The following is a 27,066-nucleotide window of genomic DNA, read 5'->3' as shown; positions in this document are numbered from 1 at the left end:
CTCAGCAATATAAACAAGATGAAGAGACAGAGGAATACCCAGCAGGTAAAGGAACAGGATAAATGCCCACCAAACCAACCAAAAGAGGAAGAGATAGGGAATCTACCTGATAAAGAATTCCAAATAATGATAGTGAAAATGATCCAAAATCTTGAAATCAAAATGGAATCACAGATAAATAGCCTGGAGACAAGGATTGAGAAGATGCAAGAAAGGTTTAACAAGGACCTAGAAGAAATAAAAATGAGTCAATATGTAATGAATAATGCAATAAATGAGATCAAAAACACTCTGGAGGGAACAAATAGTAGAATAACGGAGGCAGAAGATAGGATTAGTGAAGTAGAAGATATAATAGTAGAAACAAATGAATCAGAGAGGAAAAAAGAAAAACAAATTAAAAGAAATGAGGACAATCTCAGAGACCCCCAGGACAATGTTAAATGCCCCAGAAGTAGTTGTGGAGTATGTTGGAAGTCTGGAGCTAGAGACAATTATTAGAAGCTAAGGATAGAAGTCAGACTGGAGAAAACATTTCATACTTATAGAGCTGACTATAACATCAATGACTTGCTAAAAAAGTGTCAGAGTGTATCATACAAATACATATCAGACTGAAAGATAAACAAGACTTCCCAGGTGTCTTGGTGGTAAAGAATCTACCTGCCAATGCAGGGGACACAAGAGACACGGGTTTGACCCCTGGGTCAGGGAGATACCCTGGAGTAGGAAATGGAAATCCACCCCAGTATTCTTGTCTGTAAAATTCCATGGACTAGCGGACTACAGTCAAGGCAGTCACAGAGTCAGACACTATTTTGTGACTGAGCACACAAGAATAATATCCTTCAGCTGTTATAAAACATTCTTTCACATAGTGAATTCCATAAATGTCAAATGCTCTCTATGTTTTGCACCACAGTGGGAAATCAGTGACAGCCATGTAAAGGCATAAACAATTGCAGAAAGTCATGGAAAAGACCTGGGAAAGGAATTTTTAATACAGGAACAGTCTTTTGTAGAGTAAGTCTAGATTCACTCATGGCAATGGAACAGCGTCCTCAACTTTTTTCAACTTATCCAGGAACAAAAACCTTCAAGCAGATAATTAAACTTTGTAAATTTTCAGTTAATGATATGGGGAAAGTTCGTAGAAAAAGTGATATCCCAAAGTTCATGATATTAATGCTCCTAGGGTACAAGAGTGCTATGGAAGAAAAAATCTATTCCAAAGTATAAATTAACAGAATAGTGTATATTTTTAAAAGTTTTGAAAAGGGCATATTACTTGGACAATGTTATTTAAAGAATCCCTAAAAAAATGAAGTGTTGTTTTTTTTTTTTTCAATACAGTTTATGACCATTAGGCAGATTATAAAACTGAGACGATTTTTTGTATTTATTTTAAAAATTGAAGTACAGTTGATTTACAGCATTATGTTAGCTTTACATTTACAGCATTGTGGTTAATATTTTTATATACTATATGGAAAACATCAGAGAGCAGGGCACCTAAGAGTTAGTTATTATTGAAATTCTTATAAATACATGGAAATATATATATTTGTGCATGCATGTGTGTGCATGTACAGTGAACTACAATATAAAATGTATATCTCACCATGTTTTTTGATCAGAAATATTTGAAAGCCAAGTTTCTAACCTATCAAGTGATATGTCAAAAGAGCTAACAGCATGAATTAGTTAAAAATACTCATTAATGAGTAAAAGAAGGTACATATAAAATACATTGTTTTGCTTTTCTAAACAACTATTATAAAACATTTTATCAACTTCTCAGATCTTACTTCCCTCAGTATTATAGGCAGATTGTGCAGAAGTAAGGACGCAGAAATTAGAAACCACATGCCAGTAGTCACATTCATCCTCCTAGGATTAACAGATGACCTACAAACACAGATGTTTATTTTTACATTTCTTCTCATCACCTACATGTTGAGTATAATTGGAAGTCTGGTCATAATCATCCTCATATTACTGGGTTCTCATCTTAAAACTGCAATGTACTTTTTTCTCCAAATTTTTTCATTCTTAGAAACCTTATTCACTTCTGCCTGCACTCCTAGATTCTTATACAGTATATCAACAGGAGACAGGACCATTACCTACAATGCTTGTCTATCCCAAATATTTTTTTACATATGTGTTTGCAGGAACAGAATTTTTTCTCCTGGCCACCATGTCCTATGATCACTATGTAGCCATCTGCAAACCCCTACGTTACATGACCATCATGAACCACAGGTTCTGCAAAATGCTTGTCTTCTGCTGTTGGATGATCACTTTCTTCATCAATATTCCAACATTTCACTTGATATGGGACCGGGAATTCTGTGACTCTGCCACTGACCATTTTTTATATGTGATGTTAATCCACTTCTGAAGATACCATGGTCAGATCCATGGGTCATCAAAGAAATGACCATTGTTGGCTGTGTTTGATATTTATCATGTTTCTTACATGTGTTGTTTTGTCCTACATGTATATCATCACAACAATTCTAAGATTCCCCACTGTCCAGCAAAGTACAAAAGCCTTTCCCACCTGTTCTTCCCACTTTATTATGGTTTCGATCACCTATGGCAGCTGCATCTTAGTCTATATCAAACCATCATTAAAAGATGAAATTACCATTAATAAAGGAGTATATATACTTACTAATTCCATTTCTCCCATGTTAAACCCCTTTATTTATAGACTGAGGAACAAACAAATGAGTTCAATTCAGTTCAGTTCAGTCACTCAGTCGTGTCCGACTCTTTGCGACCCCATGAATCGCAGCACGCCAGGCCTCCCTGTCCCTCACCAACTCCTGGAGTTCACTCAAACTCATGTCTATCGAGTCAGTGATGCCATCCAGCCATCTCATCCTCTGTTGTCCCCTTCTCCTCCTGCCCCCAATCCCTCCCAGCATCAGAGTCTTTTCCAATGAGTCAACTCTTCGCATGAGGTGGCCAAACTACTGGAGTTTCAGCTTTAGTATCATTCCTTCCAAAGAAATCCCAGGACTGATCTCCTTCAGAATGGACTGGTTGGATCTCCTTGCAGTCCAAGGGACTCTCAAGAGTCTTCTCCAACACCACACTTCAAAAGCATCAATTCTTCGGTGCTCAGCCTTCTTCACAGTCCAACTCTCACATCCATACATGACCACTGGAAAAACCATAGCCTTGACTAGATGGAACTTTGTTGGCAAAGTAATGTCTCTGCTTTTGAATATGCTATCTAGGTTGGTCATAACTTTCCTTCCAAGGAGTAAGTGTCTTTTCATTTCATGGCTGCAGTCACCATCTGCAGTGAATTTGGAGCCCAAAAAAATAAAGTCTGACACTGTTTCCACTGTTTCTCCATCTATTTGCCATGAAGTGATGGGACCGGATGCCATGATCTTTGTTTTCTAAATGTTGAGCTTTAAGCTAACTTTTTCACTCTCCATTTTCACTTTCATCAAGAGGCTTCTTAGTTCCTCTTCACTTTCTGCCATAAGAGTGGTGTCATCAGCATATCTGAGGTTATTGATATTTCTCCCGGCAATCTTGATTCCAGCTTGTGTTTCTTCTAGCCCAGCGTTTCTCATGATGTACTCTGCATAGAAGTTCAATAAGCAGGGTGACAATATACAGCCTTGATATACTCCTTTTCCTATTTGGAACCAGTCTGTTTTCCATGTCCAGTTCTAAATGGTGCTTCCTGACTTGCATATAGGTTTCTCAAGAGGCAGGTCAGGTGGTCTGGTATTCCCACCTCTTTCAGAATTTTCCATAGTTTATTGTGATCCACACAGTCAAAGGCTATGGCATAGTCAATAAAGCAGAAATAGGTGTTTTTCTGGAACTCTCTTGCTTTTTCGATGATCCAGTGGATGTTGGCAATTCGATCTCTGGTTCCTCTGCCTTTTCTAAAACTGGCTTGAACATCAGGAAGTTCACAGTTCACATATTGCTGTAGCCTGGCTTGGAGAATTTTGAGCATTACTTTATTAGCGTGTGAGATGAGTGCAATTGTGCGGTAGTTTGAGCTTTCTTTGGCATTGCCTTTCTTTGGGATTGGAATGCAAACTGACCTTTTCCAGTCCTGTGGCCACTGCTGAGTTTTCCAGATTTGCTGGCATATTGAGTACAGCACTTTCACAGCATCATCTTTCAGGACTTGAAATAGCTCAACTGGAATTCTATCACCTCCACTAGCTTTGTTCATAGTGATGCTTTCTAAGGCCCACTTGACTTCACATTCCACGATGTCTGGCTCCAGGTGAGTGATCACACCATCATGATTATCCGGGTCATGAAGATCTTTTTTGTGCAGTTCTTCTGTGTATTCTTGCCACCTGTCTTAATATCTTCTGCTTCTGTTAGGTCCATACCATTTCTGTCCTTTATCGAGCCCATCTTTGCATGAGATGTTCCCTTGGTATCTCTAATTTTCTTGAAGAGATCTCTAGTCTTTCTCATTCTGTTGTTTTCCTCTATTTCTTTGCATTGATCGCTGAGGAAGGCTTTCTTATCTCTTCTTGCTATTCTTTGGAACTCTGCATTCAGATGTTTATATCTTTCCTTTTCTCCTTTGCTTTTCACTTCTCTTCTTTTCACAGCTATTTGTAAGGCCTCCTCAGACAGCCATTTTGCTTTTTTGCATTTCTTTTCCATGGGGATGGTCTTGATCCCTGTCCTGTACAATGTAGTGAACTTCATTCCATAGTTCATCAGGCACTCTATCTATCAGATCTAGGCCCTTAAATCTGTTTCTCACTTCTACTGTATAATCATAAGGGATTTGATTTAGGTCATACCTGAATGGTCTAGTGGTTTTCCCTTTCTTCAGTTTCAGTCTGAATTTGGCAATAAGGAGTTCATGATCTGAGCCACAGTCAGCTCCTGGTCTTGTTTTTGCTGACTGTGTAGATCTTCTCCATCTTTGGCTGCAAAGAATATAATCAATCTGATTTCGATGTTGACCATCTGGTGATGTCCATGTGTAGAGTCTTCTCTTGTGTTGTTGTAAGAGAGTGTTTGTTATGACCAGTGCATTTTTTTGGCAAAACTCTATTAGTCTTTGCCCTGCTTCACTCCATATTCCAAGGCCAAATTTGCCTGTTATTCCAGGTGTTTCTTGACTTCCTACTTTTGCATTGCAGTCCCCTATAATGAAAAGGACATCTTTTTGGGTGTTTGTTCTAAAAGGTCTTGTAGGTCTTCATAGAACCATTCAACTTCAGCTTCTTCAGCATTACTGGTTGGGGCATAGATTTGGATTACTGTGATATTGAATGGTTTGCCTTGGAAACAAAGAGATCATTCTGTCGTTTTTGAGATTGCATCCAAGTACTGCATTTCGACAAGACTTTTATGACTTAGTCAAAAGGATTCTATTGGTCTCAAAGAATTAGGAGCATGTTGAAGTCAGGATTCATAAACAATTTTCTTATTTATAAACAATTTATAATTTTCTTATTTCTTATTCATAAATAATTTTAAAACTATTTTGTTTCTTCCAAATTTAGATTTGATCTTCCCTTCTGTACTGACTTAATCAAGCTACCTGTACAGTCTTCTTATAAACAAAATTCCTTGAAAATCACACAATATATTTTTAAAAAATACAAGCTGTTTTTTCAGGAAATCTAAGCATTACTACATTATCATTTTGTATTATTATTTTGTTGTTTATTGTCAAATATCAACAAGAATCAGCCATAGGTACACCCATTTCCCCTCCCTCCCACAATTCTGTCTCATCTCCTTCCACATCCCACCCTTCTAGATTGTCACACAGCCCCCATTTGAGTTCCCTGAGTCATACAGCAAATTCCCATTGGTCATCTATTTTACATATGGTATTGTAAGTTTCCATATTACTCTCTCCATACATCTCACCCTCCCCTTGGTCCCCTCCCTCTGGGTCCATAAGCCTATTCTCTATGTCTTTTTTGAATGCTGCCCTGAAAATAAATTTATCAGTAACATCATTATAGATTCCATATGTATGTGTCAGTATGCGCTATTTCTCTTTCTGACTTATTTCACTCTGTGTAATAGGCTCTAGGTTCAACCACCTCATTAAAACTAACTCAAATGTGTTCCTTTTGATGGCGGAGTAATATTCCATTGTATATATGTACCACTACTTCTTTATCCATGCATCTGTCAATGGGCGTCTAGGTTGCTTCCATGTTCTAACTATTGTAAATAGTGCTGCAGTGAACACTGGGGTATGTGTCTTTTTCAGTTTTGATTTCCTCAGGGTATATACCTAGGAGTGGGATTGCTGGGTCATGTGGTGGTTTTATTCCTAGTTCTTAAGGAATCTCCATACCATCTTCCATAGTGGATGTATCAACTTACATTCCCATCAACAGTGCAAGAACGTTCCCTTTTCTCCACACCCTCTCCAGCATTTATTGCTTGTAGCCTTTTTTGATGATGGCCATTCTGACTGGTGGGAGTTGGTATCACATTGTAGTTTTGATTTGCATTTCTGTAATAATGAGTGATGTTGAGCATCTTTTCATGTGTTTTTTAGGCATCATGTGTTTGTGGCTTCTTTGAAGAAATGTCTGTTTAGGTCTTTTTCCCACTTCCTGATTGGGTTGTTTGTTTTTCTATTATTGCGTTGTATGAGCTGCTAATATATTTTGGAAATTAATTCTTTGTCAGTTGTTTCCTTTGATATTATTTTCTCCCATTCTGAGGGTTCTCTTTTCACCTTGTTCATAATTTCCTTTGCTGTGCAAAAGCTTTTAAGTTTAAATAGGTCCGACTTGTTTATTTTTGGCTTTATTTCCATTTCTCTAAGAAGTGGGTCATAGAAGATCTTCTCTTGATTGATGTCATTAACTGTTCTGCCTATGTTTTCCTCTTAAGAGTTTTATAGTTTCTGGTCTTACTAAACGCTGGACTGGAAGAAGCACAAGCTGGAATCAAGATTTCCGGGAGAAATATCAATAACCTCAGATATGCAGATGACACCACCCTTATGGCAGAAAGTGAAGAGGAACTCAAAAGCCTCTTGATGAAAGTGAAAATGGAGAGTGAAAAAGTTGGCTTAAAGCTCAACATTCAGAAAACGAAGATCGTGGCATCCAGTCCCATCACTTCATGGGAAATAGATGGAGAAACAGTGGAAACAGTGTCAGACTTTATTTTTCTAGGCTCCAAAATCACTACAGATGGTGACTGCAGCCATGAAATTAAAAGACGCTTACTCCTTGGAAGGAAAGTTGTGACCAACCTAGATAGAATATTCAAAAGCAGAGACATTACTTTGCCAACAAAGGTCGGTCTAGTCAAGGCTATGGTTTTTCCAGTGGTCATGTATGGATGTGAGAGTTGGACTGTGAAGAAGGCTGAGCACCGAAGAATTGATGCTTTTGAAGTGTGGTGTTGGAGAAGACTCTTGAGAGTCCCTTGGACTGCAAGGAGATCCAACCAGTCCATTCTGAAGGAGATCAGCCCTGGGATTTCTGTGGAAGGAATGATGCTGAAGCTGAAACTCCAGTACTTTGGCCACCTCATGCGAAGAGTTGACTCATTGGAAAAGACTCTGATGCTGGGAGGGATTGGGGGCAGGAGGAGAAGGGGACGACAGAGGTTGAGATGGCTGGATGGCATCACTGACTCGATGGACGTGAGTCTGAGTGAACTCCAGGAGTTGGTGATGGACAGGGAGGCCTGGCGTGCTGCGATTCATGGGGTCACAAAGAGTCGGACGTGACTGAGCAACTGAACTAAACTGAACTGACTGGTCTTACTTTTAAGTCTTTAATCCATTTCGAACTTATCTTTGTGTATGGCATTAGGAAGTATTCTAATTTCATTCTTTTGCATATACCTCTCCAGTTTCCCAACACCACTTATTGAAGAGGTTATCTTTGCCCCATTGTATATTCTTGCTTCCTTTGTCAAAAATAAGGTACCCATGGGTGCATGGGTTTTTCTCTGGGCTCACTATCTTGTTCCATTGGTCTATATTTCTGTTTTTCGGCCAGTACCATACTGTTTTGATGACTGTAACTTTGTAGTATAGTCTGAATTAAGGAAGGTTGATTCCTCCAGCTCCATCTTTCTTTCTCAAGACTGCTTTGGCTATTCAGGGTCTTTTGTGTTTCCATATGAATTGTGAAATTTTTGTTCTAGTTCTGTGAAAAATTCCATTGGTAATTTGATAGGGATCACATTGAATCTAGACTGTTTGGTAGCATAGTAGTTTTCACAATATTGATTCTTCCTGTCCATGAGCATGGAATATCTGTCCATCTGTTCATGTTGTCTTTGATTTCTTTCATCAGTGTCTTATAATTTTTTGTATAGAGTTCTTCTGTCTCCTTAAGTAGGTTTATTCTTAGATGTTTTATCTTTTTGTTGCAGTGGTGAATGGGATTAATTCCTTAATTTCTCTTTCGGACTTTTCATTGTTAGTATATAGGAATACAATTGACCTGTGTATACATTGTATCTCACGACTTTGCTGAATTCACTGATTGCTGTTGCTGCTGCTAAGTCATTTCAGTCATGTCCAACTCTGTGCAACCCCATAGACGACAGCCCACCAGGCCCCACCCCCGCCCCACCCCACCCTCGTACCTGGGATTCTCCAGGCAAGAACACTGGAGTGGGTTGCCATTTCCTTCTCCAATGAATTCACTGATTAGCTCTAACAATTTTCTGATAGTTTCTTTTAGGTTTTCTATGTATAGTATCATGTCATCCGCAAACAGTTTTACTTCTTTTCTGATATGGATTCCTTTTATTTCTTTTTCTTCTCTAATTCCTTTTTCTTATCTAAGCCACAGCCAGGACTTCCAAAACTACATTGAATAATTGTGGTGAGAGTAGACACCCTTGCCTTTTTCCTGATCTTAGAGGGAATGTTTTTAATTTTTCACCACTGAGGATAATGTTTGACATGGGCTTATATATGGCCTTTACTATGTTGATGTAGGTTATTTCTATGCTCGTTTTTTGAAGCATTTTTAACATCAATGGGTGCTGAATTTTGTCAAAGGATTTTTCTGCATTTACTGAGATACTCGTGGTTTTTATCTTTCAATTTGTTAATATGGTGTGTCACACAGATTGATTTACGTTTATTGAAGAATCCTTGCATCCCTGAAATAAATCCATCTTGATCGTGGTGTATGAGCTTTTTAATGTGCTGTTGAATTCTTTTTGTCAGAATTTTGTTGGGTTTTTTTTTGCATCTATGTTCATAAGTGATATTGGCCTGTAATTTGTGTGTGTGTGTTGTCTTTGCCTGGTTTTGGTATGGGGTGGGGGTGGGGGATTGTGGTCTTGCAGATGAGTTTGGAAGTGTTCCTTCTTCTGCAATTTTTTGGAAGAGTTTAAGAAAAATAGGCATTAACCTCTTCTCTAAATGTTAGATAGAAATTCCATGTGAAACCATCTGGCCCTGTGACTTTGTTTTTTGAGAGATTTTTTATCACAGTTTAGATTTTAGTGTTTGTAATTGTCATGTTCATAATTCCTACTTTTTCCTGGCTCAGTCTTGGGAAGATGAGCTTTTCTAACACTCTGTCCATTTCCTCTAGGTTGTCCATTTTATTAGCATACAGTTACTCATAATATTCTTTTACGATCCTTTGTATTTCTGTGTTGTCTGTTGTAACCTCTCCTTTTTCATTTCTAATTTTGTTATTTTGATTTCTCTCCCTTTTTTCCTTGATGAGTCTGGCTAGTGTTTTGTCAATTTTATCTTCTCAAAGAACCAGCTTTTGGTTTTATTAATCTTTGTTATTGTTTCCTTCATTTCTTTTTCATTTTTTCTGCTCTGATCTTTATGATTTCTTTCCTTCTCCTAACTTCAGGGTTTTTCTTTGTTGTTGTTGTTCTTCTTCTTTTTCCAGCTGCTTCAGATGTAGAGTTAGGTTGTCTGTTCAATGCTTTTCTTGTTTCTTGAGGTAGCATTGTATTCCTATAAACTTACCTATTAGAATGGCTTTACTGAATCCGATAGGTTTGGGATCATCATGTTTTTGTTGTCATTTGTTTCTAGGAATCTATTGATTTCCCTTTTATTTCTTCAGTAACCTCTTCATTATTTAGTGAGGTATTATTTAATCTCCATGAGTTTGTGCTTTTTGTAGTTTTTTTTTTTTTCCTGTAGTTTATATCTAGTCTTATAGCATGTGGTCCAAGAAAGTATGAGTCAATTCCTAGGCAGGTTGATAAGAAATCTGGGGTCCCCAAGGAAGAGAAAGGCGTCTGGGGCTCTCAAGGAGGAGATAAGGGTCTGGAATTCTTAAGGAGGAGAAAAGAGCAAATTATTTTCTCTACATTCCTTAGTCAAAGTCACATAAAACGTTTTTTTTTTTTTTTTCTTTTCTTTAAGCCCTGAGCTGATTATTACATAATACAACACAACTCAGCTTAAACTCTGTACTAAGGATTATATGACAACAATGTATCCTGCTTGAGGACAGTTTCTCCTTCTTGAAAACCTTCTGACTAACCCTGTTATCTTAAAATGTAAATTGTGGGAGTGGGTCTAGTAAGATCTTTACAACCTTGAGACATTCTTTTTATTTATTGTAATAACCAATTGAAAAAGTATATAACTCCCTTTTCTAAGACTAGCAGTGGGTAGACACTCTCTGTCCCTCTTATGATGTCTATGTCAGAAGTTTTTTTCTGTACCTTTTTCATTTTAATAAAACTCTGGTACACAAAAGCTCTTGAGTGATCAAACCTGCTCCCTAGTCCCAAAGCTAAATCTTATTCTTCAGAGATCACAAATCCGATCACAGTAAGCTATCAGATACTTGATATGATTTCAATTTTCTTAAATTTACTGAGGCTTGGTTTGTGAGCCAAGATGTGGGCCTACAATAATGTTCCTGTGCACTTGAGAAGAAAGTTTATTCTGCATTTGGATAGAAAGTCCTGAAGATATCAGTTAGGTCCATTTGGTCTAATGTTTCTTTTAAGGTTTGTGTTTCCTTATTGATTCTCTATTTTGATTATTTGTCCATTGGTGTAAGTGGGGTGTTAATGTCCCCTACTATTATTGTGTTACTGTCAGTTTCCCTTATTATGCCTCATAGTGTTTGCCTTATGTATTGAGATCATTCTATGTTGGGTACATAAATATTTACAATTGCTATGTCTTCTTCTTGGATTGATCCTTTGATCATTTTGTAGTATCATTCTTTGTCTCTTATAATATTTTTCAAGTCTGTTCTGTCTGAAATAAGGATTGCCACTCCAGCTTTCTTTTGGTTTCCATTAGCATGGAATATCTTTTCTCATCCTTTTACTTTCACCTGTATGTGTCTCTAGGTCTGAAGTGGGTCTCTCGAAGGCAGCAGGTATATGGGTCTTGTTTTTGTATCCACTAAGTCGGTCTGTTTATCTTTTGTTTGGGGCACTTAATCCATTTACATTTAAGGTGACTGTTGATATATATGTTCCTATTTGTATTTTCTTAATTGTTGTGGGTTTGTTTTTGTAGGTCTTTCCTTTCTCTTGTGTTATTGGCTATGTAAGTCTTCTTAGTATTTGTTGTAAGGCTTGGTTGGTGGTGCTAAATTTTCTTAGCTTTTGCTTGTCTGTAAAGCTTTTGATTTCTCTGTTAATTTTGAATGAGATCTTTGCTGGGTATAGTAATCTTGGTTGTAAATTTTTTCTTTCAGTACTTTAAATATACCCTGCCATTCCCTTCTGGCTTGCAGAGTTTCTGCTTAAAGATCTGCTGTTAATCATATGGGTTTTTCCTTGTATGTTACTTATTGCTTTTCCCTTGATGCTTTTAATATTCTTTCTTTGTGTTTAATCTCTGTTGGCTTGATTAATATATGTCTCGATGTGTTTCTCCTTGGGTTTATACTATAAGGGATTCTCTGAACTTCTTGGATTTGTCTGGCAATTTCTTTTCCCATGTTTGGGAAGTTTTCAACTATAGTTTCTTCAAAACTTTTCTAAATGTCTTTCTTTTTTCTTCTTCCTCTGGGACCCAATAACTTGAATGTTGGTACATTTAATATTGTCCCAAAGGTCTCTGAGGCTATCCTCAACTCTTTTCATTCTTTTTACTTTATTCTCTTCTTCATCGGGTGTTTCTACCATTCTATCTCCCAGCTCACTTATCTGTTTTTCTGCCTCAGTCATTCTGCTGTTGGTTCCTTGAGAGTATTTTTAATTTCAGTAACTGTGTTATTCATCTCTGTTTGTTTATTCTTTATTTCTTCTATGTCCTTGGTGATTGTATTAACTGTGTTATTTCTTGAATTTTCTCCATTCTATTTTCATCTCTTCAGATCATCTTTACTATCATTATTTTAAATTCTCTTTCAGGCAGATTGCTTATTTCCTCTCCATTCATCTAGTCTTCTGAGTTTCTACCTTGTTCTTTCATTTGTACTGTATTTCTCTGTATTTTTTTTTTTTCTAACTTGCTCCACTTGAGGTCTCCTTTTCTTTTAGGGTTGTATTCCTTCTTCCTTTTGGTTTTTCCCTTTGAGGGAAAGGTTGGTTGAGTGGTTTGTGTTGACTTCTTGTTAGGGGTGATTTGTGCCTGTGTTCTAGTGGGAGATCAAGCAGGCAGTTACAGAAATAATGGGACATATATGCATACTTCAACACATAGTTATAACCAAAGTATTCTAAACAAAAGAGTACAGGAGATTGACTTGGTGAACAAAGAAAATAAAAAGTGATATCAACCAATTAAAAGCAGAGCTAACTAACGTTCAATCTGGAAAACTGAGCCTGCACAGAGTGTCAACTGTGGAATATAGCAAAGAGAGCTCAATGATTTAACTTACTTGGTGAAAAAAGAAAGAGTGAAGGAAAACAAGGACAATAAAAAAGAGGAAAAATACAGGAGAGGGGAGAGAAAAAGAAAGGTGGAAAAGAGGGTAAAACAGAAAGGCAAAAGAAAAAATAGAAAAGCAAAGATAAATAGATGTATGTGAAAAAGATATGATATATTCAGGAATAGCTACAGCTGGTAAAGAACTATAAGAAAAGCAGTCAAATATATCAAAAGCAAAATCAGAAAAATTACCCAAAAAAGGGTGAAAAATAAAAAATATCTCAAAATGAATAGTTTCCTTAACAAGAAGAACAAAGAGGAAAATGCCACAGCATTGCAAAAGGCTAACATGAAGATAGAAATATGTAGGGGGAATAAGCAGTGTGATTTATATGGAAAAAAGTTCCCAAGGTCTTAGTTCTCAAGGAAGCCCAGAGAGTTCTTTACAGGATAAACCCAAAAAGAAATACACCAAAACACATATTAATCAAACTAACAAAAATTAAACACAAGGGAAAATATTACAAGCAGCAAGGGAAAAACAAAAACAACATACAAAGGAATCCTTAAAAGGCTAACAACTGATTTTTCAACAGAAACACTGCAGGCTAGAAGGGAGTGGCAGGATATATTTAAAATGATGAAAGAGAAAAACGTACAACCAAGATTACTCTACCCAGCAAGGATTTCATTCAGATTTGAAAGTGAAATCAAAAGCTTTATAAACAAACAAAAGCTAAGAGAATTCAGCACCAACCAAACAGTCTTACAATAAATGCTAAAGAAGCTTCTCTAGCTGAAAGCTAGTCCTTCTCATGAAGGACACATACAGACTGAAAATCAGAGGGTGGAAAAAGATATTCCATGCAAATGTGAATCAAAAGAAAGATGAAGTAGCAATACCCAAATCATAAAAAAGAGACTTTAAAATTAAAACTGTTACAAGAAAAAAAAAAAAAAACTGTTACAAGAGATAGGAAGGATACTACATAATGATGGAGAAATCAATTCAACAAGAAGATATAACAATTATAAACATTTATGCACCCAACATAGGGCAAATGCTGACAACCATAAAATGTGAAATTGACAGTAACACAATAATAGTAAAGGACTTTAATACCTCACTTATACCAACGGACAGATCATCCAGACAGAAAATTAATAAGGAAACACAAGCCTTGAATCTCACACCAGATGAACCTAATTATATTTTCAGGACATTCTTTCTATCTAAAAACACCAGAATGCACTTTTTTCTCAAGGGCACATTGACCATTATCCAGGATAGATCACATCTTGGGTCACAAATCAAGCCTCAGTAAATGCAAGAAAACAAATCTTATAAAGCATATTTTCTGACCACAACACTTTGAGACTAGATATCAACTATGGGGGAAAAAATTGTAAAAAGCACAAAAACATGGAGGCTAAATAACCAACAAGTCAACAAAGAGATCAGAAAGGAAATAAAAGAAATACCTAGAAACAAATGACACTGAAAACAACCATGTCCAAAATCTATGGGATAGAGCAAAAGCAGTTCTAAGATGGAAATTTATAGCAATATAAGCCTACCTCAAGAAACAAGAGAGACATCAAATAAACAACCTAACCTTACACTTTAAAACAACTAGAAAAAGAAGTGGGGGGAACCAAAAGTTAGTAGAAAGAAAGAAATCATAAAGATCATAGCAGAAATAAATGAAAAGGAAATAAAGGAGACAATAACAAAGGTCAAAAAAACTAAAAGTTGGTTCTTTGAGAAGATAAAAAAGATACCACACACACTAAAGAAAGTTATAGGCCAATATCACTGATGAACATAGATGCAAAAATCCTCAACAGAATTCTAGCAACTAGAATCCAGCAACACATTAAAATGATCATACGTCACGATCAAGTGGTATTTATCCCGGGATTCAAGAATTTTTCAATATATGCAAATCAATCAATGTGATATACCATATCAACAAAATGAAAGATAAAAATCATATAATCATCTCAGTAGATGCAGAAAAAGCTTTTAACATAATTCAATAACCATGTATGATAAAAATTCTCCAGAAAGTAGGCACAGAAAGAACCTGTCTAAACGTAATAAAGACCGTATACAAAAAACCCACAGCAAACTTTATTCTTAATGGTGAAAAACTGAAAGCATTTCCTCTAAGATAAGGAACAAGACAAGGGTGCACACTCTCACCACTAAATTCAACATAGTTTTGGAAGTCCTAGACACAGCAATCAGAGGAGAAAAAGAAATGAAAGTAATTCAAGTTAGAAAAGAAGAAGCAAAACTCTCACTATTTGCAGATAACATGATACTAAACATAGAAAATGCTAAAGATTCCATCAAAAATTGCAAGAGCTAATCAATGAATATAATAAAGTAACAAGATATAAAATTAACACAGAGAAAGCCTTTGCTTTTCTATACACTAACAATGAAATATCATAAAGACAAGGTAAGGAAACAATTCCACTCACCATTGCAACAAAAAGAATAAAATACCTAGGGATAAACATAGCTAAAGAGACAACGGACCTGTATGCAGAAACCTATAAGACACTGATGAATAAAATCAAAGATGACACAAACAGATAGAGAGCTATACCATGTTCTTGCACTTGAAGAATCAATATTGTGAAAATGATTATACTACCCAAAGTAATCTACAGAGTCATTGAAATTCCTATAAAATTGCTAATGGCATTTTTCACAGAACTAGGACAAAAATTTCACAATTAGTATGGAAACACAAAAGACTGCAAATAGCCAAAGCAATCTTGAGAAGCAAAAATGGAACTGGAAGAATCAAGCTTCCTGATTTCAGACTATACTACAAAGCTACAGTCATTAAAATACTATCTGTTGGCATGAAAACAGAAATAGAGACAAATGGAATAAGAGAGAAAGCCTGGAGATAAACATATGCACTGCCAGAGTCCATCTCCAGCAGCCAGGGAATCAGCCTGAAGGGATGAGTGGTGTCGACAGGCAATGATGTAGCCTCTGTCTCGAAGTACGGGACTACATGTTTATTTCAAGCTTCAAGTTTTCTTTTACACTTTGACCAAAGCGTTAGGTCAGAGGTTTGACATTTTTAGTTTCCCCCACCCAGAGTTATTGTCTCCAGAAATCATTGTTGCCCTACAAACAGAGTTCCTGCTTCAGGAATTCTCTCAGAATCAGCTTTACTATCTATTATCTACTTCCTCTTATGTGTCTTATACTTAACTTGTGATTACATTGTAACTCATGCTACATTCCTCAGTTTATTTTTTATCTTTCTAAATCCTATTTGCCCCTAGCGTCTTAAGATCACTATCTCCTAAAAAGGTTTCTAGCTATTCTTAATTATTCCTAAACCCTAAGCTCAGCAAACTTCTTTTGCCATAAACATTCCCCTCACAAACAGGTCTCAGATAACAGTCCTTCCCATGGCCTCAAGCTGCGGCCTACATGCTCATCCTGGAACATTCTTTGTAAAGATCCTGGAACAAATGCCAATAGTTACTTAATAGATTATTTTCTGGGCACAACAGCAGAAGGCTTTGTGCTTTCTCATGCTTCTCTCAAGAACAATAAGCACCTTAATATTCTTTCCAGCCAACTCAACCGAAGAAAGGAAAGAACAAGTCAGAATCACAAGACCTAACTCCTTCATCCCAGGGCCGTGCCTGTGGAATGAGGAGAGGGCATTGGGGCCATGCCTCCATTTTGTCAGTAATACCTAACGCAGCTCCTGACAATGCACCTATAGGCACATATTTTTGACAAAGGAGGCAAGAATATACAATGGAGAAAAGACAGCTTCTTCAGTACGTGGTACTGGGAAAACTAGACAGCAACATGTAAAAGAATGAAACAAGAACATTTTCTAACAAAATACACAAAAATAAACTCAAAATGGAGTAAAGATTTAAACGTAAAGCCAGGAACTATAAAACTCTTAGAGGAAAATATAGGCAGTACCTCTTTGACATAAGTCACAGCAAGATGATTAGTAACAAGAAGAGTGCCTGGAGGCAGGCTTTTCTCAATGAGATTGAAGATCTATTGCTTGTACTTCTTTTTAAATTTTTGCTTCCTCTTTATTTCATATATCAGTACACTAATTTTATATTTAATTTCATATTTTTAGTATTTTATCAAATTACAATTGATATCATTTATCAATACCACCCACTCCAGTGTTCTTGCATGGAGAATCACAGGGATGGGTGGGCTGTCATCTCTGGGGTCGCACAGAGTCAGACATGACTGAAGCGACTTGGCAGTAGCAGCAGTAGCATAATGAATTATATTTTGCTTTTAACTTTGTACTTTGTATATGACATATATCTTGCTCAATTTTAATGCTGGGTAGTATTCCTTGGGTTATTCCTTGAAATACTATTGGTGCCTCTGCAGACACACTTACTTAGACAAAGAGTTCCATTTTGAATCAATAAAAATAGTTTAGAATCCTATTTATGCCACTTGATAGCAATAGTATACTTACTTTGACTTTCATTTCTCCACATTTTTCCAACTAGCAATATTTACATATTTTAACTTTTATTTCTCCACAGTTTTCCACAGTTATACTTTTGTAATTTTTGACTTTAATAACTATAGGGCCATATAATAATCATCTCTCGTGCTCATCTCCTGTGAGAACTTCAAAATTACAACTTGCTGCTGAACAACCTTCGACAGGAGAGTGTAGGATCCTACCAAAAATAGATACCCCACATCCAAGGGCAAAGGAAAAGCCCCAGCAAGGGGCAAAATTGCATTTAGAATCAAATGCCATACCCGCCAGAGATGCTCAGAGGGCTCAAACAAACCTTGTACACACCAAGACCCAGAGCCCTCACAGAGACTGAGCCAGCACTGTGTTTGAATGTCTCCTGTGGAGGTAGCGGTCAGCAGTGGCCTGCCTCAGGGCATGAGCTCTGGGTGCAGAAGACCTGGATATGGCATAAGCCCTCTTGGAGGAGGTCGCCATTAACCCCGCCATAGAGCTGCCAAAACTTAACACAGAACTGGGGAGACTCTTGGAGAGCTCAAACAAAAACTTTTGTGAGCCAGGACCCAGAAGAAAGGAGCAGAGACCAAAAGAGACTGACCCAGACTTGCCCGTGAGTGTCCAGGAGTCTCCAGCAGAGGCATGCGTCAGTGGAGGCCTGCTGCAGGGTTAGGGGCATTGAGTGCAGGAGTGCACGCATGGGATATTTTGAAGGAGATCACCATTATCTTCATTACCTCCACCATAGTTTGATCTCAGGTCAAACAACAGGGAGGGAACACAGCCCTGCCTATCAACAGAAAATTGGATTCAAGATTTCTTGAGCATGGCCCGCCCATCAAAACAAGACCCAGTTTCCCCCTCAGTCAGTCTCTCCCATCAGGAAGATTCCATAAGCCTCTTATCCTTCTCCATCAGAGGCCAGACAGAATGAAAACCACAGTCACAGAAAACTAACCAACCTGATCACACGGAACACAGCCTTGTCTAATTCAATGAAACTATGAGCCATGCAGTGTAGGGCCACCCAGGATGGACGGGTCATAGTGGAGAGTTCTGACAAAACGTGGCCCACTGGAAAAGGGAATGGCAAACCACTTCGGTATTCTTGCCATGAGAACCCCAAGAACATTATGAAAAGGCAAAAATATAGGACACTGAAAGATGAACTCCCCAAGTCAGTAGGTACCCAAAAGGCTATGGGAGATTAGTGGAGAAAACAAATCGAGAAAAAATGAAGAAGGAATGGGTAGGCCTATCCCTTCTCCAGGGGATCTTCCCGACCCAAGAATTCAAACCGTGAATTCCTGCATTGCAGGCTGATTTTTACCAGCTGAGCTATGAGGGAAGCCCTCCGTATAGTTCTGTTCAGTCAGTTCAGTTTCTCAGTCATGTCTTACTAGGCCTCCCTGTCCATCACCAACTCCCAGAGTTTACTCAAACTCATGTCCATTGAGTCGGTAAAGCCATCCAACCATCTCATCCTCTGTCATCCCCTTCTTCTCCCATCTTCAATCTTTCCAGCATCAGAGTCTCTTCAAGTGAGTCAGTTCTTCGCATCAGGTGGCCAAAGTATTGGAGCCTCCGCTTCAACCTCAGTCCTTCCGATGAATATTTAGGACTGATTTACTTTAGGATTAACTGGTTGGATTTCCTTGCAATCCAAGGGACTCTCAAGAGTTTTCTCCAACACCACAGTTCTAAAGCATCAATTTTTTAGCATTCAGCTTTCTTTATAGTCCAACTCTCACATCCATATATGACTACTGGAAAAACTATAGCTTTGACTAGATGGACGTTTGTTGGCAAAGTAATATCTCTGTTTTTTAACATGCTAAGATATTAGATTGATCCAGGTATTAGATTGACCAACTGATCTAGATTGGTCACAGCTTTTCTTCCAAGGAGTAGGTGTCTTAATTTCATGGCTGCAATTACCATCTGCAGTAATTTTGGAGCCCAAAAAGATAAAGTTTCTCACTGTTTCCATTTTGTCCCCATCTATTTGCCATTAAGTGATGAGATGGGATGCCATGATCTTAGTTTTCTGAATGTTGAGTTTTAAGCCAGTTTTTTCACACTCCTCTTTCACTTTCATCAAGAGGCTCTTTAGTTCTTTGCTGTCTACCATAAGGTTGATATAGTCTGCATACCTGAGGTTACTGATAGTTCTCCCAGCAATCTTGTGCTTCATCCAGCCTGGCATTTCACATGATGTACACTAAATATAAGTTAAGTAAGCAGGGTAACAATATACAGCCTTGACATACTCCTTTCCTGATTTGGAACCAGTCTGTTATTCCATGTCCAGTTCTAACTGTTGCTTCTTGACCTGCATACAGATTTCTCAGGAGGCAGGTCAGGTGGTCTGGTATTCCCATCTCTCTCAGAATTTTCCACAGTTTGCTGTGATCCACACACTCAATAAAACAGAAATAGATGTTTTTCTGGAACTCTCTTGCCTTTTTGATGATCCAACGGATGCTGGCAACTTGATCTCCGGTTCCTCTGCCTTTTCTAAATCCAGCTGGAACATCTGGAAGTTCATGGTTCACATACTGTTGAAGCCTGGCTTGGAGAATTTTGAACATTACTTTACTAGCACTTGAGATGAGTGCAATTGTGTCGTAGTTTGAGCATTCTTTGACATTGCCTTTCTATGCGATTGGAATGAAAACTGACCTTTTCCAGTCCTGTGGCCACTGCTGAGTTTTTCAAATTTGCTGGCATATTGAGTGTAGCACTTTCACAGCATCATCTTCAGGATTTGAAAGAGCTCAACTGGAATTCTGTCACTTCCACTAGCTTTGTTCATAGTGATTCTTCCTAAGCCCCACTTGACTTCACATTCTAGGATGTCTGGCTCTAGGTGAGTGATCACACCATTGTCGTTTTCTGGGTCATGAAGATCTTTTTGTATAGTTCTTCTGTGTATTCTTGCCACCTCTTCTTAATATCTTCTGCTTCTGTTAGGTCTGTACCATTTCTGTCCTTTATTGTGCCCATCTTTGTATGAAATGTTCCCTTGGTATTTCTAATTTTCTTGAAGAGATCTCTAGTCTTTCCCATTCTAATGTTTTCCTCTATTTCTTTGCAATGATCACTGAGGAAGGCTTTCTTATCTCTCCATGCTATTCTTTGGAACTCTCCATTCAAATAGGTATATCTTTCCTTTTCGCCTTTGACTTTTGCTTCTCTTCTTTTCTCAGCTATTTGTAAGGCCTCCTCAGGTAACCATTTTGCCTTTTTGCATTTCTTTTTCTTGGGAATGGTCTTGATCTCTGCCTCCTGTACGATGTCATATACCTCCATCCATAGTTATTTAGGCACTCTATCAGATCTAATCCCTTGAATCTATTTGTCCCTTCTACTGTATAAATGTATGCGATTTGATTTAGGTCATACCTGAATGGTATTTGTTTTCCCTACTATCTTCGACTTAATTCTGAATTTGGCAATAAGGAACTTATGATCTGAGCCACAGTCAGCTCCCAGTTTTGTTTTTGCTGACTGAATAGAGCTTCTCCATCGATAGCTGCAAAGAATGTAATCAATCTGATTTCATAATTGACCATCTGGTGATGACCACATGTACAGTCTTCTCTTCTGTTCTTGAAAGAGGGTGTTTGCTTTGATGAGTGTGTTCTCTTGGCAAAGCTCTGTCAGCCTTTACCCTGCTTCATTTTGTACTCCAAGGCCAAATTCGCCTGTTACTCCAGGTATCTCTTGGCTTCCTACTTTTGCATTCCAGTCCCCTATAATGAAAAGGACATCTTTTTTGTGTTTTAGTTCTATAAAGTCTCGTAGGTCTTCATAGAACCATTCAACTTCAGCTTTTTCAGCATTACTTGTGGGGGCATAGATTTGGATTACTGTGATATTGAACAGGTTGCCTTGAAAACGAACAGAGATCATTCTGTCGTTTTTGAGATTGCATCCAAGTACTGCATTTCAGACTCTTTTGTTGGGTATGATGGCTACTCCATTTCTTCTAAGGAATTCTTGCCCACAGTAGTAGATATAATGGTCATCTGAGTTAAATTCACACATTCCAGTCCATTTTAGTTCACTGATTACTAAAACGTTGATGTTCACTCTTGCCATCTCCTGTTTGACCACCTCCAATTTGAGAAGGAAATGGCAACCCACTCCAATATTCTTGCCTGGAGAATCCCAGGGACGGGGGAGCCTGTTGGGGTGCCGTCTATGGGGTCGCACAGAGTTGGACACGACTGAAGCAACTTAGCAGCAGCAGTAGCAGCAATTTGCCTTGATTCATGGACCTAACATTCCAGGTGCCTATGCAATATTGCTCTATACAGCACCAGACCTACGAACATTATTGCCATACATCAACATGAATCAGCCACAGGTCCACACTTATCCCTCCATCATGAACCACCATCCCTTCTCCCTCCCCACTCCATCCCTCTGGATTGTCCCAGAGCACCAACTTTGTGTGCCCTGCTTCATGCATCAAACTTGCACCATTCATCTATTTTTCATATGGTAATATACATGTTTCAATGCTATTCTCTCAAATCGTTCCATCCTCACCTTCTCCCATGGAGTCCAAGTGTCTGTTCTTTATATCTGTGTCTCTTTTGCTGCCTTGCACATAGGATCATCATTACCATCTTTCTAAATCCCATATATACACGTTAATATACCATATTGGTGTTTCTTTCTGACTCTGTGTAATAGGTTCCAATTTCACCCACCCCATTAGAACTGACTCAAATGTGTTATTTTTTATAGCTGAGTAATATTCCACTGGGTATAACTTCTTATTTGAGCTCTCATTGGCCTGACTATAAACTAGACCTTGGCTATAAACTAGACCTGGCTATAAACTAGATCTTTACCAATATCTTCAATCCTTCTATCATATAGATTTTATAACTCATTACCTTCTAATCTTTGACCTATTTCCCTCCGGAACTACAAATCCTCACTGTGCCTCCTATCCATTGTTTATTCCAACCTTTGTAAGTCCTCCCCTTTCTCCCATCTCCTGCTGCTGCTGCTAAGTCGCTTCAGTTGTGTCCGACTCTTGTGCGACCCCATAGATGGCAGCCCACCAGGCTTCCCCATCCTTGGGCCTTGTTAACTCCTAGCAATACAAGCCTACCTCAAAAAATAAGAGAAACATCAAATAAACCACCTAACTTATTACCTAAAGCAACTAGAAGAAGAGCAGAAGAACCCCAAAGTTAGTAGAAGGAAAGAAATCATAAAAATCAGAGCAAAAATAAATGAAAAAGAAACAAGGGCGACTATAGAAAAGGTCAACAAAACTAAAATCTTGTTGAGAAGATAAATGGATAAACTGTTAGCCAGACTCATCAAGAAAAAAAAAGGAAGAATCAAATCAATCAAATTAGAAATGAAAATGGAGAAATCACAACAGACAACACGGAAATACAAAAGAGACTATGAGCAATTATATGTCAATAAAATGGAAAACTTGGAAGAAATGGACAAATTCTTAGAAAAATATAACCTTCCAAAACTGAACCCAGAAGAAATAGAAAGTCTTAACAGACTCATCACAAGCATGGAAATTGAGATCATAATTTAAAAAATCTTCCAATAAACAAAAGTCCAGGATCAGATGGCTTCACAGTAAATTCTACCAAAAATTTAGAGAACTAACAGCTATCCTGCTCAAACTTTTCAGGAAAATTGCAGAGGAAAGTAAATACCCAAACTCATTCTATGAGGCCACCATCACCCTGATACCAGACAAAGATGCCACAAAAAAGTGAGCATTACTGTTATTACTTCTGTGTATATTGACATATTGACTGTTATGTGGGTTGTGACTATTTTCCCCAGTTTTTTTTACTGGTCTTCAACTTGTTTGTGGATTTTCCTGAAATAGAATCTCAAGTTACATTTCAGAAAGAATTCATATTTTTCTGATTATGACATTTTTCATACTTTATACTTTTAAATGAGATAATATTATATTTTACAATCTATTTTTGTTTAGTAGTACAATTAAATGGTGATCTTCCCTGGTGGCTAAGATGGTAAAGCGTCTGTCTATAATGCAGGTAGACCTGGCGTCAATCCCTGTGTCGGGAAGATCCTCTGGAGAAGGAAATGGAAACCCACTCCAGTAATCTTGCCTGCAAAATCCCATGGATGGAGGAGCCTGGCAGGCAAAGAGTCAGAACAACTTCACTTTTACAGTTAAATATTTTATTTTTAATTTTCATAGTTTTCAAAATTGCTCATTCTTTTCAACATCTTGTGAAGAGAATTGACCTGTGTTTCTTTTTATTCTGTGATTATCCTCAATATATGTTTTTGTTGATACTTTCTCATTTTATTTTTTTACAATTTTGACTAAATACATATAAAATAAAATTTACTATCTCAGCTTCTTTAAAGGAGTATTAAGTACATTTTTATTACTGCATATTATAGGTTAACACACATATTCAATATTGGTTTTTCTTTTAATGTCCACAAATAATTGACATCCAGAGAATAGTTCCAAACAAAGCTGTAACTCAGCCTGATTTTTTACTTTCTTTTTCTTGTTTTGGACTAACTTGAAGGATACTATTGACAGTGTCTTATGTTGAATGGTAATGCTTTCTTTTTGTTATCAATATTAGTTCATATTTAAGAATAAGTGTTACTCATCTTTTAATACCCTACTCCAGTTATTGAATACAGTTTTCCTGTGCTATACACTAGATATCATCTATATCTAGTCATCTATATTAGTCATCTATATTATAGATGTCATCTATATTATATATAATGTGTGTATATGTAGATTCCAATATCTTAATTCACTCATCATCCCTTCCCCCACCCCATAGTAGGACTATACATTTGTGTTCTACATCTGTGTCTCTATTTTTGCTTTGAGAATAAGTTCATCTGTAACATTTTCTAGATTCCACATGTAAGTGATATTAAATGATATTTGTTTTTCTCTTTCTGACGTACTTCACTTTATATAACAGTCTCTAGGTCCATCTATGTCTTTGCAAATGGCACTGTTTCATTCCTTTTTGGGCTGATATTCCATTGTATATATATACCAAATCTTCTTTTTCCATTCCTCTCTGGATGGACATTTGGGTTACTTCGATGCCCTGGTTATTGTAAATAGTGCTGCAATGAACATTCAAGTGCACATATCTTCTTTAATTATTATTTTCTCCAAGTATATGCCCAGGAGTGGGATTGCTGGGCCATATGTTTGTTTAATTTTTAATTTTTTGAGGAATCTCCATATTGTTCTCCATAGTGACTGTATCAATTTACATTCCCACCAATAGTGTAGGAGCATTCTGTCTTCTCCACACTCTCTCCAGCATATATTGTTTGTAGAATTTTTTATTGTGGGCATTCTGACTGGAATGAGATCATACCTCACTGTAGTTTTGTTTTCATTTCTCTAATACAACAGATTGGTTCCAAATAGAAAAGGGAACATGTCAAGGCTTTTTATTGTCACCCTGTTTATTTAGCTTATATGCAGAGTACATCATGAGAAATGCTGGGCTGGAGGAAGCACAAGCTGGAATCAATTGCCAGGAGAAATATCAAAAACCTCAGATATGCAGATGACACCACCCTTATGGCAGAAAATGAAGAACTAAAGAGCCTCTTGATGAAAGTGAAAGAGAAGAGTGAAAAAGTTGGCTTAGAGCTCAACATTCAGAAAACTAAGATCATGGCATCCGGTCCCATCACTTCATGGGAAATAGGTGGGGAAACAGTGGAAACAGTGTCAGACTTTATTTTTCTGGGCTCCAAAATCACTGCATATGGTGACTCCAGCCATGAAATTAAAAGACGCTTACTCCTTGGAAGGAAAGTTGTGACCAACCTAGACAGCATATTAAAAGCAGAGACATTACTTTGTCAACAAAGGTCCATTTAGTGAAGGCTATGGTTTTTCCAGTGGTCATGTATGGATGTGAGAGTTGAAATATAAAGAAAGCTGAGAGCCAAAGAGTTGATACTTTTGAACTGTGGTGTTGGAGAAGACTCTTGAGAGTCCCTTGGACTGCAAGGAGATCCAACCAGTCCATTCTGAAGGAGATCAGCCCTGGGATTTCTTTGGAGGAAATGATGCTGAAGCAGAAACTCCAATACTTTGGCCACCTGATGCGAAGAGCTGACTTATTTGAAAAGGCCCTGATGCTGGGAAAGATTGAGGGTAGGAGGAGAAGGGGACGACAGAGGATGAGATGGTTGGATGGCATCACCAACTCAATGAACATGGGTTTCGGTGAACTCTGGGAGTTGGTGATGGACAGAGAGGCCTGGCCTGCTGTGGTTCATGGGGTAGCAAAGAGTCGGACACGACTGAGTGAATGAACTGAACTGAATACTTAAGTGATGGTGAACATATTTTCATGTGTTTGTTGGCCTTCTGTATCTGTTAATTGAATAAATGTCTACTTAATTCTTTTGGCCATTTTTTGACTAGGATGTTTGTTCTTGTTTTTTGTTTGCTTGTTTTGTTTTGTTTTTTTTCTGGTAAGGTGCTGCACGCACTAATTGTATATTTGGGGATTAATTCCTTTTCAGTTGCTTTGTTTGCAAATATTTTCTCTATTTCTGAGTGTTGTCTTTTTGTTTTGTTTATGGTTTCCATTGTTGTGTAAAGGATTTTAAGTTTCATTAGATCCATTTATTTATTTTTGCTTTATTGTAACTTGTACTATTCAAGGAGATGGGTCAAAAAAGATCTTGCTGTGATTTATATCAAAGAGTGTTCTGCTTCTGATTTTCTCTAAGAGTTTTATAGTGTCTAACCTTACATCTAGGTCTTCAGTCCATTTTGATCATGGTATGGTGTTAGGGAGGGTTCTAATTTCATTCTTTTATATGTATATGTCCAGTTTTCCCAGAACAACTTATTGAAGAGACTGTCTTTTCTCCATTATATGTTCTTGCAAAGATAAGCAGACGTTGGGTCAAAGAGTACAAACTTTTAGTAATAAAACAAATAAATTCTGAGGATGTAATGTACAGCATGGTGATTATAGTTAATAATACTGTATTAGAGGAACTAAAAAGCCTCTTGATGAAGGTGAAAGTGGAGAGTGAAAAAGTTGGCTGAAAGCTCAACATTCAGAAAACGAAGATCATGGCATCCGGTCCCATCACTTCATGGGAAATAGATGGGGAAACAGTGGAAACAGTGTCAGACTTTATTTTTCTGGGCTCCAAAATCACTGCAGATAGTGACTGCAGCCATGAAATGAAAAGACGCTTACTCCTTGGAAGGAAAGTTATGACTAACCTAGATAGCATATTCAAAAGCAGAGACATTACTTTGCCAACAAAGGTTCGTCTAGTCAAGGCTATGGTTTTTCCTGTGGTCATGTATGGATGTGAGAGTTGAACTGTGAAGAAGGCTGAGTGCCGAACAATTGATGCTTTTGAACTGTGGTGTTGGACAAGACTCTTGAGAGTCCCTTGGAGTGCAAGGAGATCCAACCAGTCCATTCTTAAGGAGATCAGCCCTGGGATTTCTTTGGAAGGAATGATGCTAAAGCTGAAACTCCAATACTTTGGCCATCTCATGCGAAGAGTTGACTCATTGGAAAAGCTTGATGCTGGGAGGGATTGGGGGCAAGAGGAGCAGGGGACGACAGAGGATGAGATGGCTGGATGGCATCACTGACTCGATGGACTGAGTGAACTCCGGGAGTTGGTGATGGACAGGGAGGCCTGGCGTGCTGTGATTCATGGGGTCACAAAGAGTCGGACACAACTGAG

At 37.7% G+C, this 27,066-nt stretch overlaps 1 pseudogene; it reads left to right on the top strand.

Annotated features, from left to right (window-relative positions):
• The first annotated feature begins 1,041 nt into the window (after positions 1-1,041).
• On the top strand, positions 1,042-17,977 carry LOC109558424 (olfactory receptor 6C2-like; annotated as a pseudogene).
• Positions 17,978-27,066: the final 9,089 nt, after the last annotated feature.

Source organism: Bos indicus, chromosome 5, assembly GCF_029378745.1.
Source record: "Bos indicus isolate NIAB-ARS_2022 breed Sahiwal x Tharparkar chromosome 5, NIAB-ARS_B.indTharparkar_mat_pri_1.0, whole genome shotgun sequence".
NCBI lineage: Eukaryota > Metazoa > Chordata > Mammalia > Artiodactyla > Bovidae > Bos > Bos indicus.
Note: the sequence above shows the minus strand (reverse complement) of the source record. Positions and strands in the feature narration are given on the sequence as shown.